The sequence below is a fragment of the Notothenia rossii genome, assembly GCF_949606895.1.
Source record: "Notothenia rossii genome assembly, chromosome: 7".
Taxonomy (NCBI): domain Eukaryota; kingdom Metazoa; phylum Chordata; class Actinopteri; order Perciformes; family Nototheniidae; genus Notothenia; species Notothenia rossii.
This window is the reverse complement of record NC_136905.1, coordinates 14,256,354-14,270,316: the sequence shown is the minus strand read 5'-3', so window position 1 is coordinate 14,270,316 and position 13,963 is coordinate 14,256,354. Positions and strand designations below refer to the sequence as shown.

Below are 13,963 nucleotides of genomic sequence, written 5' to 3'. Positions count from 1 at the left end.
GTGGATCACACTGGCGCAGAGACACATAGTCCTTGTAAAGAAACAGTCTTTTCCACAAACCGTGACCAGAAAACATAGCTTTGCATTGTAAACTCTCACAGTAAGGACTAAGGCGAAAAACCTCTCAGTCCACAACATTAGACGGCCACAGCTCGTAAAAAATGTAAGTGGTGTTTCTAAACTCAAATGTATGTAAGTCCGTCACGTGAAACATCTGCGTCCACAGTGTGGCTTTGTCATATAGCAGAAAGATAACATGCAAACTTTTGAATGTCAATTATACTGTAATTAGTAGCAAATTAGCTCGAGGCACAATGGTCCTTCTGACCTTGTGATAGGAAACACAAAAAAAGTCAAACAGTCAAACTTTTTTAATAGTGGAACCTAAAATGAGCCAGATTCAGTCATGTAACAATGAGGAATTGGTATTTTCGTAATTTCTTTTCTACTTATTTACTAAGCTTATGTTCAAGTCTGGCAGATTCCTCCTTGTACCCTTGATGACAAAAAAGTTGTACAAAAATACAGAAACTGTAGGCACAGGTGAAAGACAGATTGAAGCATCTAAAAAAGTTATAATAATAATAAATCCAGTTTATAACAACAACTAATACTATTTGCACCTGACAAAAAGTATTACACATTTTAGGATGAGGAGAATGTCAAAAGTGACTCAAAAGTGACTGTACTGAATTTAGTCAAAAATGATTTGTAGTCTCTCAGGTAGGTTGTGCAAATCCACCAAAGCAGATGTTTAGAGATTTCACAGGTTAAGTGAAAAATGTGACCGGCTGGTGGCACTAAGTTAAAAGCCAGGAGACCCTCAAAGTCATTAAGATTCATCTTCTTGGTATGACTTTCTTCAACATTTTACTGCAATCAATGTTATCGTTCTTTAGATATTTATAGTCTGAACTTAAAGTGGTCTATTAATGGCCATTACTATCCCTAGAGCCAACGTGGCCTACAATAAGATTCAAGTTGTAATGGACTGCATGTTTCCCAGAAGGAAAAAAACATTGAAGATAGAAGAGCACAATCATTTCAAATTTCCCTGAATTAAGTTCTAATTACTTGTAAATATCTCTGCCACGTGATTTGTAGAAGCAGGATATTTTTAATGGCAGTGACGCTCGATTGATCAGTGGGAATGTCCTGTGCGCCATTGTTTCAGCGTGTTTCACCAACCAGTTGTTGATTCAGACGAACACTTCCTCCTCATCTCTTCCTGTGCTTCACTCTCCAACTCACTCTCTGCTGCCATCCAGGAAGCTCTCCACTCTCTGGCTATTAATGTGTGAGTCAAGTCATTCTCCTACCTTTTGAATAAGGTGATGGAGCTTGTACTCTGAAATAGTGCTATGATGTTGTATTATTTCCTTATCTCAAAATGTGTTAATAGTTATGGTATTGAACACACTTCAAATCAAGGAACTAATTAATCATTGCAGAAGTCCCTTTAATCTATCCTAATAATAAGTAAAGTGTTCTGGAGGATAGACAAAACAATATTTGCAGTTTGCACTCGCATTTCATTCACTTTTGTTATTGGTTTGCTAATAATGGGGGCGTTGAATCTTTACAAATATAAAACACAAATTAAATGGCAAGAAATGCATCTTTTTCTTTGCACTCAATTAAAACTTAAATCTAATTTGTCAAATCAAATCGGTTTAAATAATCTCAAATCTGCTGCAGCATTTCTTAAAATGAACAGTAATTATTAATTACACTTTTGACCCCTCGGGTGTTTCGGTCGTTATCCTTTTAACACATCAGAGCATCATGATCATGTTCATTTTCCCACCATGACGAGCAAATCTCTTTGATAAATAATTTGTTTTTCTTCGCCGACTACTCAAAACAAAGTATTTCTGTCGTCCTCTGTCGGGGTCAGAAAGTTGTGGGAAACGCTGCTTTATAAGAAAGATTATTAATAAACGTTATGCTCTGTGTCTTCAGCTGATCTTCCCATGATACAACTATGCAGAGGCCAAAACTCTTTTGTCCATATTTATTAGAACATACAGTTCCCTCAACATAAACAGAACAGGCCACGAGGTCAAGAGCGTTCACATCTTCAGAGGAGATTAAGAAAACAGAAAGAACCTCCACTGAACTCCTGCAACAATCGTGTCAGTGTCTCTGAAATAAGTAACTCTTTGTTTGGAGAAACTAGAATTGTCTCCTCAGGGTTGAATGTCTTTAGCAAAAAAAGTTAAATTGCCGCCCAAACATCATTTTCATTCGTGTGAAATTGTCATATTTGGAGAGTGAATCCTTGAGTCATGGTCACAGGGACCTTTTGAACTTTGAACATTACCGGGCGTACTGATACACGTACGGACGGGCAACAAAAAAACATAATGCCTCTGGCCTCGGATGTTACCAGGCAAACAAGTTGTTAATTATGTTAAGCCACCAACTGACTATTGATTTGGGTGCAATACCACTTTATTTGCAGTCCTTTCTCTTGGACATGCATTGATCTTGGTCACATAGACTGTTTGATTCCAAATACATATAGCATATGTTGACACTGGATTGGCAGTTTATTTTCTCTCCATGTACCCCAACCTGTAGAAACCTCCGTGCTTTATAGTTTAGCTAAACAGATTAGTAGCTGTAACTTTCTGTACATTTCAGAAATACATTAAAGACCTACCTTTTTAATTTGGCTTTTAATTTGGACCAATTTTACTGATATTATTGTTCATGTTTTATTGTATTGTGATCAAACTCTTTCTGCTTTGTTTTTATAACTTGTTTTAACTTATTTAAATTTCATTGTTGTTTTTTCTGCATCTCATCTTGTTTTGTTAAACACTTTGGGCTGCATCCTTTCATCAAAGGTTCTATACAATTACAGTTGGTATTATTATTGAAGTATTAAATTGACCTGGTTTTAAATGTATAAACGTAGTAGGGGGAACCGTTTTAGAGTTAATCCCACATACTCTGCTAACAGCTGTTAACATTTTAGCATAACAAATTATCAGCAGATAAAACTGTCCCACTGAAATGTGAATTGACCTCCATTTCAGTTACATGTGTTAGAAACTGAAATGTCCATCTGCTCAGCAAAATGACTGGCTCTTTTCAAAAGTTTTTTTTTTTTTTTAAAGATATATGCTTTGAAACTGAGGGAGCAGACAGAGCAGGGAATCTCAGACAGTATTTAGATACACATTGTTGATTTTGTGGTTTTCATATTTGTTGACAACAAGAAAAGATAAACAAAAACACCAGACCCATCCTTCAAATCCATCACCGAAAAGCGAAAAATCGTTTAGTTACACTATGATTATAAATTGACTGCCTGGTACAAGGACTCGTATACATTAACGGCTCCAGGGTGTCATATGCATTGTGCACATCTGGATGTACTTAAAGTCTGGTGACGAATTCAAAAACAATCTGAATCTCTTTCACAGCTTTGCTGAACTTTACAGCCTGTCCTTCACACACAGGTCGGTCACCGGCGTGCACTTCTCCAATCTCTTGTTTGACTTGTAGTTCTGAGGGGAAACAGACGATCAGACAGCAGTCACCAAAGAAAAACACTGAACCACTGCATGCAGCCAAAACTGCCAAGTCATCACAAAACTCTGTATCGCACATCAACATAAACACAGATGTGCACAGAGAGACCTTGCCTGTTCCCTGTACCTCAACACACACGCAGGCACACTGCTTTTTCTTTCCATTATGACTTTTGTTTTTTGGATGAAGACCGTGCAGATTGCTTACTCTTGCGGTTTTGACCTTGGTGGTGGGGGGGCTGTTATCCAAACTCAGTTGGAGAGGTGTGAAATCAAAGCCCATCTGCTTTGGGGGAAAACCCACCAAGAGCACAGAAGCTGAATTTGTCTACAAAACCCAATTATAAACATTCTGAATTGTGGCCTAAAACAGTAGTGTTGGTAAATGTTTTGTAAAATATGTGCTAAGTGGGGGGTCTATGGCGACTGAGAAGATTATGTTGATCCCTCTTAATGTCTGCGGCGTCTGAATAATATCACGGGAAGCATTATCCTCTACTGAGACACAATGTCTTCGAGCGACATATTTCATACTGCGGATATCTTTCCCATGCAACAGCTTTAATGTGTGTCTTTGAGTCATGGTTGAATGAAAGAAAGGGCAATTTACAGTAAAAGGCTTTAACCACGCCGCATCTGGTTTCGATTAAGACAACACTTCTAATGTGACTCGATGGCAGCCTTTTTCTCTCTCTCTTTGCAGCTGCTCCAAGCTGCGAGCTGGGAACCATTTGGAGCTGGTGTGGCCATTTCATCTGTTGTTGTTGATGATGTTTTTCTGCCACTTGTTTCAGGATAAATGGATAGTCCATTTCTTCTACAAGGTAAAATATTTAGTGATTAACCAAAGACTGAAGAAGTGTTGAGGGTGCTACAACCATCATGCAAGGAGAGTAGGAGCTGCACACTGAGACAGATGTGCATTGACAATTAATGCCATGTGGTCAAACATCTGTAACTGAGGTAGATGTCCAGGAAAGGCTTGGCAAAACATGAACACAAGAAGCAGGTAGAGTTCAACAGCTAACGTTATCAGTTATTATCTCTATTGGCTTTCCTTCTCCATCTCTATTTCCAGGAAGTCCAGTCTGGGCCAGTAAATTCCTAAAAGTTAAACCCCATTGATTTACAGGCCTACCTCAGGCATATGGTGTGCTGCCTTTCTGGAGGACACCTCCGGTGGAAACCTGCAGCTTATTAAAGCGATCATTTTAGAGCCTTTGCTTTTCTTTTTTTGGCCCAAAAAAAGCTCCTTCCCCCTCCTTCTCTACAGATGGGCCTCATCCTGAAAGCATCTGGAAGTTAAAGCCTTATTTTATTCACTCAAACGCTGCAGCCACGTGTGTTACCCTGAAGGTGAACCCCACCAAGATGTTCCTGTACTTAGTCTTATCCCCCATGCTTTTCCAAGCGGTGACACTTGACTGTTTCAAACCCCACAGGTGGGGCCATTAATTCTCTTCATTGAAGCGCCTCGTGGCTAACAAAGATGAAAGTAGGCCCTGCAGAATGTGCTCAAGTTAATTGAAAGCACTGGCATGGTCATCTGTATTGTGCAACTTATTAGTCTCTGGGGGCTTTTTGGTATGACACCTGCATGTCTGGCCAACACAACAGGAAGCCGGGGGGCATAGAGGAGACAAGAGCAAGAAAGGAGCCACCACAGGACATCCTGGGCCACACTGTAGGAGGCAGAGCGTCCAGGGGCCTGTCATCTTGTTTGGGAATACATTTCCAACTCAAGGAAACCAAGTGAAGGGGAAACTGTTAACACTTTTCTTTTTCTGGATTCCCGGAGGTAAACAAAAGGAGCGGGAAACACAGCAGGTCTTCTGTGAGTCATGGACATGTATTGTTTTAGTGAGGCTTCTTCCAGCTTCTAAAAAAGGGCCAGAAAATATTTTAAAGTAACTGACAGTTAATTAGCAAGCAAGCCATTTTTTCTATTTACGCGTTGCATGAGCAAGTAACCACAGATTATCTTGTCACCACTTTATTCATATATTTTAAGACAGCATGCTTTTCTCATTAGTGTTTAATTGACTACAACTCCCTGGTTCACATCTGTTTGCAACTAAAGTTGTATCTCTTCAGGGTAGATTATTTCAGTTTTTAACAAAATCAGCTGTCCCCACAGTCCCTCAGGTCCATGCTCTGCCTTCAATCATCTTTACACCACGTGGCACCAGGGGAATGAGAACTAGACAAACAATAGGAAGCCGATAGGAAACATCTTGCATGTACATCCAGGTCTGCATTTCAACAGTTTCTTCCTCTGACATGTAAACAGAAGAGAGGATAAATCCGGCGCCTAAGAGGAAAAGTCCTTGAACGATGCCCCACACCGGCTCTACTGCTCACACTTTTTCCAACAGCAAAAAGCTTTCTGGCTTCCCAATCCCTTTTTTCCAAACAGAGCTTGTGTTGTTTTGAGTAATGTGACAAATTGTCAAAATCTGTCATCATGCCTTTCCTGAGCCTAGGTTTGTCTTTCAAAAGTGCCTGGAAAAAAGAAATTAAAAAAGAAAATAGTCCTCTCCTCTCATAAAATGCAAGATGGACGACTCCGGGAGTCATAGCTTAATGCAGCTGGTGGAGTGGATCTGGGTATGAGCTCAAGAAAAACATCAAGAGTTCTAGCAGTCCATGTGTGCCTGTTGCCAAGCATGACACAAAGGCCATTTGTTCTTCACATGCGGCTCACATCTTGACTGGTAAACTCATGATATTTCATTGCATAACTGATTAAATAAACATTCAGCGCTCCTTCTGCACAACCAATTTGGCTTGGGAAAATATTAAAACCAAATTAAAACCATTTTAATCACAGAGATAAAAACAAAAACTAAGGAGCCCTTTGGAGCTTGCATCTGGATCTGTATTTCCTCTAATTCTACGTCTCAGGTTTCACTTGGTTCCAGTCATCCTGCATAGACACCGCAGTGAGACATAGACACCAGTCGAAGCCCCTGAAATCTTAATGAACAATGTCTCCACTTCTGCTCCACCCACCATCCCCAAACGCCACCCACCAACCACCAACATAAGCAACTTCAGGAAAGACCCTCACCACAGTACAACTAGTCTGTGGTCACTTCACCAAGCCGCTGTAGGCTCCTCCTTCTGTTCCAGCCCCAAACCCCCCGACCTCTGTTTTTTATGGTTCGTTATTTGAGCCAGAGCCCAATGAAACTGAACATGTTCCACGGCCAGAGCAGAGTGAGCGACCCAAATCCCCCGAGCTGGAGGGCTGCAGTCCAATATGCTCCAAATTACTTGCACGGCTGCAGAGCACATGGGGTTGAAAGACTTATATAAGCCCGTGGTAGGAATATTCAACCCATGTCACCTTCTTTTGAATTCCCTGTGCTCTTTGTCTTTTTCGTCACGACTTTAAGCATCAAAAATAGAAACTTGCCGTGTAGAAAAATGTCATTTTTTACATCTCATTAACTTTCATAAGGAAAGCTTGGTTACTGATGTATAAAAATGTGGCTGGTGTTTTAACAGAATTTCCAGTGACATGCAACATGCTGCACGTAAATAAAGTCAGTGTAGCAGTGTAAAAAAGCAACCCACAACATAAGCAAAACGAGTTCCAACGACATGATTTATGGTAACAGAGAAACCTGACAACAATTACAAAAGTATAGCCATCAAAACTAAAAAGAAGCAAACAAGACTACAGGTGCCTTCAGACAATGACTTGTATGGCCGTCTCTGCATCTAACAGTTTCATCCATTCCTACTAAAGATCCATATCAAACGCTACAGGCTGCTGCTATCCACCTGCTTTAATCTCATCAGGCAGCTAAATACAGCCAGAGTGTCAGTGGTTGCCAAGTTCATCAGCGAGCCAAGGGGGCAATTTAGAATAAGTTGTGATGTGTTCAAAACAGCTGTGGTTGATACCAATGTTTCAAATTGGATATATTCTGATCTTTTTCTTGATGATGGCAGTTGTTGAGAGGTTTACAATTCGTCCTTGGGGTTATATGATTGTGTGTTGCAATTTCAATGGCAGGCTGTTGTCCATCATTTCACTTCAAAACCTAAAGATGTCAACCTCAAAGCGATGTAGAGAAAAAGTCACATTATTCATGAATGTCATTAAGTTTTATCTTTTGGGAACCATGAATGTCAAACTCTATTGTAAAAGTTGAGATTTAACGTTGTATTAGCGAAAACTTGCCGGTGGCTCTGCAGGAAAAGTCAGAAGATCACCAAAGCTGGTAGGATTCCTCCTCTGGGAGCCATGAATGTCTTTACAACGACTCATGGCCGTCCATTAAATATATATATTGAGATATTTCACTGAGGACCAAAGGGATGGACCAACCAAGCCTCTCTTTCAAGCAGAGCTCTGCAACAGTTTAAAGTACACGGGTAATTCTATAGCAACGAGTCTGTGCTTCAAAAGACAACACAACACTGTTATCACACTTAAGTAACACACAAATGGTGTGTGGCCATCGTGTATAAACTTGTCAAGTAAAAAATGTGGCCTTCAAAAGACAACATGCAGAGACGGTGTGTGTGCTCTGTGTGGTGTCACAATACATTTGAAATACGTCCACACACTGGGGGATCCAATTAACACTAATGCCTCCTACATCAGTTCTACTTTCATTTGATTTCTACCTCATCTCTTTGTGTCTCTGTTCTGTGTCATCTCCAACAAAAACATATCCAATAGCTCGAGTCCTCTCCTGGACAAACAGAAGGTAAGTGATCCAGATCTCCAGCTGTCAGACTGGAGACGGGTTAGTGGTTCAAACAGACCAAAAGAAAATGGGTCACCACTCTTTTACCAATGATAGCTGAAACACTCTGGAGGAGGACAGACACTTTTTAAGAGGGAGATGATATTTCTGTCTATTGAGTATCTCAAACACTAAAGAAAACAGATGGTTTCAGGGAGGCACAGTTGTGTGTTACGTGTGACAGGCTGAAATCAACTAATGAAACCAATATATCTGAGTAAACACACATTTAAAAATGTCATGGTACATTTAGGAGTTCTTGAAGAAGGACAAAGGGAAGTCTGAAGTCGGAGAGACTTCCTGGCCTTTTTTGTTTGCCAGAGCAGATGTGAGTTCAGTAGTCCAAAGCAGGTGGCTGTGATTTACTCTGATAGTTCATCATATCTGGCCTTCCTTAAGAAGTTGTTATGCCAGGGTCTCTTTAATCAAAAAGCCTTCATTCATAAGTCATATACGATAAGTGTTAAAGTAAAATAATGCTGAATTTACAGGCTGATTTTACAGCTCCACTGAGGCAAAGAAGTGAGGAGGTTGTTTCCAAAACGGTACGCTTCGATGCAGAGCAGTTTATCCTTTTATAGCTCTAAATGTACAGAGGCTTAAGGCTGTAGAAGTTTAAGTCGAAACATCAACACATGATAGTGAACAACCCGGAAAATGCATTGTTACTGTATCACTACTGCTTCCTAAAAACAGCTTTTTGAACAAATCTAAGTCAAAATGAGGATGCCATCAGTTAATGAAAGCACCTTTATTGAATCATAACCCCTAACAGGACCCTAACATATCAGCCTTGTACACAACCAGGCACATGCATGAGAACAACAACAACCCACTGGAGCCTTTCAACTCTGCAGAGAGTAGGGGGAAAAACACTTTATCTCCATCTGCTTCACCTGATTAACTCCACTGACAGGACATGAAAGTTGAGTCAGACCATGACACAGAGGATGTCAAGCAGTTGTTTGGGTTGGAGCCATCTCGTCGCCACGTTTCATTGGCTTAAGTCATAGCTCCTCTGTGACCAGAACCCAAACCAGGAGATTATTCCAGCAATTGTACAGAGACTGAACATCAAAATAAAACACAACAGACAAGTAGAAGATTGTCATGAGGAAACAGCAAACCTACTCCCAGCAACTTCCTCTGTGAGGAACTGATAGAGGAGACATGCCAGAGAAGCACAGATTGTCTAAGTAGTATGATAGTACTACTATCAGTATACTTCTCCAGCCACTATCATAGTAGCTGGAGAAGTTTTCAAAGCAGAGTCCGAGATGCCAAAAAACTCAGTCAGCCAGAGAAAGTACGACAAGTGCATAAAGCCGTGACACAATGCCAGAAGTTCAGTTGAGGAAGTGGTTTGATTCAATTTGTAAAGGTGACTAATGATAAAACATGTTGAACAGACAGTGTTATTGATAGTGTGTCCCTTATGATCAATAAAGCAACAGAAAACACCAAACCATGTTGAGCAATCTTTAAATCAAATGTGTCATTTAAGTGGGATCTACACACTTTCACAACAGTGTTGGAATGAAAAAGTATATTTTTGTAATCTTGAGTTAGTTTTACTTGACTATACAGTAGGCTATGCATTTTATGCTACAAATACTTCTACTCTTCAAAAAAGAATTCAGATATATCTAATGTTAAGCTTTGCAAAATATGATTTAAAATGCAAAAAAAAGTGTTTCTTTAATATATAAAAGTATTACCTATTGTATAAAGTAGGCTACTTCACTTTTACATCTCAGGCATCTGCAACATGGCTGTCTAAGTGATCAGTATTGATAAAACAGTATTATAATTATTATATACATAATGCTTTGTTATACAACAAATTCTGCCAGTAGGCTGCGGATTAAATATCCAAATATACGAGGTAGGCCTACCATCTTTTTTTAAATGACGTATCTTCCTATTATAGAGCCTCAACCATTTAGGAGGATATTAATGCCAGATTGCTCAACATGTGCCAAGTTTACGCATTGTAGCAAATAAAGCCCAAAGTAATTTAAAACATCATTTAAAAAGGATAAAATAAACTACTCTAGAGTTGCTCTTAAAGTTGATATGGTGGTACATTTTAGAATTTCGGGGGACTTTGCTACAGACTTGCCTCTAATTTCCAAAACAGCACCCACACAGTAGGCGAAAGTATACCGAGTTTAAAATGCGTCTAAGTATCCATGAACGTATCGTTATAACTGTCTTTAAAAAAGTATATGGCTAACAAATAGATCGCCGAAGCCTCCGTGTAGATCATCCCGGTAAGTTTCGTTTTGTTTTGAATAATTGACAGCAAATGTACTCACCTTTACGGCCAAGGACTCCCGGATGATATGCTTCTCTTATATCGCAGTTAAAAAACAACTTCCAAACACGAAATAGAGATGAAAAAAGGCGTTTGTTTTTAAGGGCTCAAATTCTTAGAAAAATCTTCAAGCGGTGTAAACATTTGGAAAAGTGTAAAGAGAGAGAAGGAGACCAGTTGCATCCAATGGGGGAGGGTCCTGAAGTGGAGCCAAAGAAGCTGGAAAAACTGTGACAGCGAGGGGACTGAGGGAGGAGGGGAGGAGAGAAAAGAGGAGGGATGGTTTTTCAGATTTAGGGAGTTCAATGAGGAGATTCATCCTTTGTTTTTGTCCTGTGCAGGCCTGCAGACCTTGATGTTTGATTATAGATAGATATACATGTGGAATTGGTCTTCTTTACTAGATCATGTATATTGTCATTGAAGGCAAGCCAGTGGAAAACATCTGCAATCACATATTGTTAGTCCTTTGCTTTCGTTAGTGACTTTGACTGATAATAAGGAAACTAATGATCAAATACAATAATGTGTATATATACACATATTTGATTTAAAGCATGTGGAGCCCTAAACTGTTGGCTGCTAAACCAGCCTCCATTTCTTCTGAGAATATTTTCCACACAATTTTGGATGCAGAGATTTGCTTCAGTTCAGACACAAGAGCATTTGTGAGGGCCCATCCTAAAAGTGTTGGAAGGGATTTATGCAAGTCAGTCTAATATTTTGACGACTCATTTTTACATTTCTCTATGAACCTCGATTTATGTATGGGGGTAGTGTCATGCAAGAAAAGTAAAGAGTTTTTTTCCAAGCTGCAGTGCTAAAATGTGGATGTACGATGTTGCCTCTCTGAAGCATAAGGATTTACCTTAATTGGAATGAGTGTTTCTTTATGTTTGTTCCGAGTTCTCTTTCTGTCTCACTAGAATTTTTGTATTGACAGCTGTGTAAAAACCTCCTCTTGATAACTGTCTGTCAGCCTTCTCAGCAGTTGGAGGGCTTCCTCTTGAACAGTAGGCCAGCCATGATAACGGACGGGTTATCCCCTGCTGAGTGGTGACACAGATACACAACTCATGGATGGAGGCCTGGTGGAGCAAACATCCTCACTGCACGGAAACCAAGAATAGGGGGAAATGTAATGTTTCCTGCAGGCCACATTGGGGCTCTGCAGCAGTCCCATGCTGAGCACAGAGAGGAGGTTTCATCACAAAATGTTTTTTAAAGGTTCTGTGAACAACCTTGACTCAGACTTTCTATTACACTCAAACAAGGACCATCAGAAACAAGATTATTAGATACATGTGACATTTCATTTGAAAAAGGGATTGAGATTGATTGATAATACAAGTGTAAGTAATGATTTGGCTTTTGTTCCCTCATTGTTTGTAAAGCAGAGAGCCTGAACCTGTTTTCAGTTGGATATGATATCTGTAGAAGTAAAAGCCTTTATTCAGGACTCTCATAAAGGGAGATCCTGAATCCTGCAAGCCCTTTCTTAAATAATGAAGTATCCATCAGATATGTTGTGATCAGAGAGGAGTGCAGCCACTTACACTCAGTTGTTCTTCTGCATGAAGATATAAACCAGTAAAACTCCATTTAGTTAGTACACCTTTTTTGTTGCACAAGTCTTTCTTAAAAACTAATGCTGTTGATGTGTGCAGCGTAACATATTTGCACCTGGGATGCTTTTCAGACCACTACTCTGGTGTGAAACACTGCCATCTACTGATGTATTTTACATGGACACTCTGCCTAATTTGTACTTTTACCTTTGACACTTAGTATATTTTGATTCTAATTATTTTGCAGACTCTTTGTATTTTGGCAGGACTTGCAGTAGGCTACTTATCAGAGTATGAAGATCTGAGAATGTAAACACTAATTCTTCAAGCAAGCTTGTTTAACTATAGTGTAAGGTGGCGATATAATGTATCTTACATGAGCATATAAAGGCTTTACATTTTTCTTTGTTTCTGGATTTAATTTTTGTGAAAATCGTGGTGTACCAGAACTCCCACTCGATGAGTGGCCGTTTCTCAATCTCGAGGATACTGGCTTCCAAGCCATTATTTCAAGGATGCTAAATCATCGAGTGCCGCCGAAGGACTGTTCCAATCTCCAGCATTCTTGGAATTCCACCGAGTCCGCGTCCTTGGTTTGGTGGAAATTTCGAGGCTGCACATGAGTCGACTTCACGTCCTTAAAATCCACACAATGCTTTGCGCACGGACCAATTTCAAAAACCCTTGCGGAGAATGGCTGAACCGACGCAGCACACATACATACTTGCCAACCTTGAGACCTCAGAAATCGGGAGCCTTTCAAAATGCAAAATTGGGGGGGGGGGGGGGGGGGGGGGGGGGGGGTGCTATTGGATCGCTGGAGCTGTTAGATTAACATTAACATGCTTATTGTAGTTGTAAGTGCACTGCCTTGCAGCCTGTAGCACCATCCTGGATGGAGCATATGTGTGGGCTGGACCTGTATTTTACAGGAAAGGAGTGAGCAGAGAGTAGAGTAGTTGTCGATTCTTGTTCTGTTTTCTGTGACTATCTGCCTCACCCTCTCAGACTTTGAGTTGCGCGCGCTACTAAAGAGACGTGTTACCATGGAAACCAAACAATGGTGTAGCTGTATTAAAGTCTGAGTGGAAACAATCCTGAGTAAATCTGATTTTGTCAGAAATCGGGAGAAATATGACCCCGGGAGGAAACCGGGAGAGGGCAATGAAATCGGGAGTCTCCCGCGAAAATCGGGAGGGTTGACAAGTATGTGTCGTAGAACATGTGTTGGTAAATATGTTGCTTTGTTACATTTGTTTGTCATCACCAAAAATGTGTTCCGTGAAAGTAAAGCAAGTTCATTTAAGCAATAGCTCACGACAGGCCGTGGTATATGCTCATTATATCACAGCTAAGGGGCGTGGTTCGGCCCGACGCGAAGCGGAGGGTCGACAACCCCCTTAGGCAGTTTGCTTTTCAGCCCAACGGTATACTGTTTTTCTCAGACGCGGAGGGATACTGACTTGTTGTGAAAAGTAACTTACAATTCTACCACTGGTATACGCTCAGTATATCACGGCTAAGAACCAATCAGATTGCTTGATTTGACTTGTCCGTTTTATAAAATTAGATAGACATCGTGAGGTATTTATTTTCGGTACAGTTTATGTTGAAACCGTTAGAGAGAGTGGCACACTTGTTAGCCTGTTCCATTCTTCTTCGTTTTCCGAAGCCGTGGCTTGGAAGTATACTTGCTTCGTTTCTGAAGGAAGTGACTTGGAAGTACGCGACTACCAAGCCAGTATCCTCGAGATTGAGAAACGGCCTTTCTCT

General features: G+C 40.3%; 1 protein-coding gene across 1 annotated transcript in view; it reads right to left on the bottom strand.

Moving 5' to 3' along the window:
• pear1 (platelet endothelial aggregation receptor 1) overlaps positions 1 to 10,811 on the bottom strand; it is a 43,297-nt gene extending 32,486 nt beyond the window's left edge. Inside the window, exon 1 of the mRNA XM_079691514.1 lies at positions 10,624 to 10,811. The gene's annotated coding sequence lies outside the window, so the exon portion shown is untranslated. The remainder of the gene's footprint in view (positions 1 to 10,623) is intronic.
• Between the last annotated feature and the right edge of the window lie 3,152 nt (positions 10,812 to 13,963).